The sequence below is a fragment of the Mauremys mutica genome, unplaced genomic scaffold (genome assembly GCF_020497125.1).
Source record: "Mauremys mutica isolate MM-2020 ecotype Southern unplaced genomic scaffold, ASM2049712v1 Super-Scaffold_100108, whole genome shotgun sequence".
NCBI lineage: Eukaryota > Metazoa > Chordata > Testudines > Geoemydidae > Mauremys > Mauremys mutica.
In genome coordinates, this window is record NW_025423270.1 from 792,365 (window position 1) to 795,966 (window position 3,602).

General features: G+C 56.1%; 1 non-coding gene across 1 annotated transcript; it reads left to right on the forward strand.

Annotated features, from left to right (window-relative positions):
* Positions 1–2,051: 2,051 nt before the first annotated feature.
* Positions 2,052–2,133, forward strand: TRNAS-GCU. The gene has a single exon. It is a non-coding gene; the product is annotated as a tRNA-Ser (tRNA).
* Positions 2,134–3,602: the final 1,469 nt, after the last annotated feature.

The following is a 3,602-nucleotide window of genomic DNA, read 5'->3' on the forward strand; positions in this document are numbered from 1 at the left end:
TCTTTTAAGACCAAGGAAATAAGTCAGAACCAGTTCTATGTTTGATGGATTTTGCTGCTTCTCTGCATTAATGGTCTCTGAGCAGTTCATGATTCTCTCTAACCTTGCAGTTCTCCTCAAATACTTGCTGAATAATTCCTGTGCACTGTTGTTGGTCTGGAGCTCATCTGAGAGCACTTTACTCAGGTCATTCAATGTCTGAAATTCAAGATCCGATGGTTAGTTTGAAAATCAGGGCTCTTGGGTCCTATTCCCAACTCTGCCACTGACTGGCTGTGTGACCTCAGACAAGTCAATTCTCCTTTCTCAGCCTTGGCTTCTCCCTCTTTCAAGTAGAGATAATAATGATCTGCTCCTACCTACCTCAACACACTCTCTCTTCCCCAAGACACACACTGTCTCTCCCCACACACACACAGTCTCCACACTGCAGTTGAAAAGCAGCTGGCAATCTAGTAGGATGCCCCTGGAACAACGGGAGAGAGAAACCTGCATCGCTGAAAGTGCAGCCATGGAGACACCACACAGCAGCCTTGCCTAGCAGGGGCAGGGGGGCGGGAAGGGACATCATCCGAGCTCCCTGCATCCAGGTCACGTTCCTCAGCCGGGCTGCGTCAGGGGAGGGCAGAGAGCAGCAGCTTCTGATGCTCCCCTCACAGCCCAACCCAGGTGGGGAAAGCGACCAGGACGCAGGGAGCACATAGTGTTGCTCCTCGCTCCCCCCACCCTCTGTGGGGCCACGGAGGAGCATTGGGGCAGGGGAGAGCAGTGAGCACCTTTGCACGGCCACACGGTGCCCTTTGACCCCCTGGAGCCCTGGGCGGCTGCCGGGGGCCCCACCCCTAAGGCCGGCTGGGCTCCCCAGCACGAACAGCAGAGACACAGGGAGACTGGCCACCCACTGAGCAGAGGTAGCCTGGGCAGCTCGTAATGGAGGCTTGGGGGGGCTCAGGCTCCCCAAACCTTGCATCGCCAAGGGGACAGTGGGGCCCATGACTAGGGGCCCTGGCCAAATTGGGTCCCCCTGGGAAAGTCTCCCCCATGTCAGCCCCAGGGCTGGAGGAGCTCCCACTCCCTGCTACGGCCCGGGGGCTGCAGCAGGGGCAGAGCTTCTCTGGTCTCGGGGCCGCAGCGGGGCCGGGGTAAAGGAGTGACAGGGTGGGGCCAGTGGGGGAAGGGGTGGAACAGAGGTGACAGTGGATGGGGCCGTGGGTGGAAGGAGTGGAAGGGGGCGGAGCCACACACAGAAGTGGGGGGGGGGTTCCAGTGCTGGGGCCCCCGCACTTGTTCTCCCTTTCCCTGGGCTTTGCCATCACCAGCCCCTGCTTAGCGAGTAGGGGTCAGTGGTCCCCAAAATGTGGGGCGTGACTCCTAGGGGGACACAGAGGAAGATTGATGGGGGCACCTCAGGGCCTGAGCCAGCCCCCATGGAGGGCAGGGAGGGAGCCCCACTCAGCCCCACTCTGTCCCAGATCTTCCCCACCCTCAGCCTGGGCCCCTGGCTCCCAGCCCGGCCTCGACCCCCTGACCCCTGTCCGCTCCCCTCTCCCCAGCAAGCAACGGCCCCACTCCCAGCCCCGGTTCTCGACCGCGGCTTCCGAGGGGCCACAGCCATGGGTACGAGGGCACAGTGTGAAATGTTTGGGGACCACTGGGTTAGGGTGACGTCCTCAATCACTTCTCTGCCGTCCAATGAAAGCGATTCTTCCCCCACCCACCCCTCCGTCAGGACGGCCTAGGTACGTTCCGCTGCCCTTCACTCGTACAGGGAGGAGAATAACATTTCATTCCACTCAATGCTAAAGTGATTTGCAACCCACCACCATCCCAAACTGGTCATTTTGGGGAAGCGGCCCCATCATGCTGCATAGCTAGGCAGAGTAGGGGTGTCTATGCAAACACGGCCTGTTCCTGAAGTCTTCCCCCAGCTCCTCACTAGATGTGACGGGGGAGCTCATTCAGCCCCTGCTTACACTTAGGATTTAAAAACTCCTGTGGCCCTATCTCTGCCGGCCTTAGATTTCTCCTCCTGTCCATTTCTTGATAGCTCAGATGAGGTGGCCGAGTGGTTAAGGTGCTGGACTGCTAATCCATTGTGCTCTGCACGCATGGGTTCAAATCCTATCCTCATTGGATGCATTTAGTCTTCACCCTCCTTTATAGACAACCATCTTCCCCCTTGGTACAAATGACAGATCCAACAATGTTGCTTCTGTTGCCCAAAATTGGGCCAGCTAGAAAGTGTGGGGAGGACTAATAACCCCCCAGAGTTTGGCAGAAAGCAGCACATCTATTATATTGATAGCTAAGCTCAAAAGAAGCAGGGGGGATGTGTCATACTCATGTTCCCAGGACAGGACTGGCACTGGAGATGTCAGGATCCTTTAAGGTAAGTGTCCCCCAGGGCCACGATGGATGGTGCGATGAAGGTTTCAGAGTAGTAAGTCTTCCCGAGGCGCGGTGGAATGTAACACAGCGAACCACTGGCCAGGCGGTCGGGGCGAAGGGCATTCACTGGAGGTACAAGCTTGTGAGTGACTCCTGAGCACAGGGCCCCTTCCCCTTTTAAGGACCTGCTCCTCATGGCCTGCGACTAGAGATGACTTGGCTGCATCCGGTGGGTCACACTCCACCTCAGCCAGTGTCCTGCAGGGTCCATGCTCTGGGTGTGTGAGTGCTGCCTAATGAGAGTCCCAGACACCTTGTCTATCTAGGAGCTCTTCTGATCTTCCAGCTGTTCAACCAGCCCCTTCATCCCACAAGCATTGCAGGAGTGGGGGAGGGGGAAAGCCACCTCACAGGCATTCAGAGAGGGAGAGGAGACAAGCGGGAGATGGGGTGAGTGTAACAGACCTTTTGGGCATACAGGTGATACGCAGCACACAGATCACTGCTGCTCCTACAACAGGGTAAGTTCTCAAGCAGCATGTTTCTTACTTTGCCCATCTGTCAGTTTTGATGATTATCGATGGAAATATTTTGCCATTGGGTTCTGTGTTTACACAGAAATTGACATTTACCACCAAATACGTAATTCTTCCAGTCCTGCCTAGTCTGCAGTTGGTGGGTTTAGAGGGACACATTCACTCTCCCCACCCCCCATGCCAGGCCTGTGCTCTCAACTTCCCACACTGCTGGGATCCTTCCCTGGTCTCACCCCAGACCACTGCCCCCCACCCCCACTTCTGGGATCCCCTCCCCACACTGTCTAACTCCCCTGCTGGCAGGATCCCTCCCTGTTCCTTTCATTTCCTGTCTCCACTCTGGTCAAAAGCTCTGCACGGTTCCCAGAGCAGAAGTTGAACCCAGGTCACCTAGGTGAAAACCAGGAATTCTGACCACTAGCCCATATGGGATGATTGGTGCAGCTGATGAAGTGGGGATTCACCCACGAAAGCTCCTGCTCCAATACATCTGTTAGTCTATTAGGTGCCACAGGATTCTTTGCTGCTGTTATTACTACAGCTCTCTAAGCCAACCCCTCGTGAGAGCAGCAGGGACTAGCGTGACCGGATGTCCCGATTTTTGGGCCTTTTTCTTATATAGGCTCCTATTACCCCCACTCCCTGTCCTGATTGTTCACATTTGCTGTCTGGTCACCC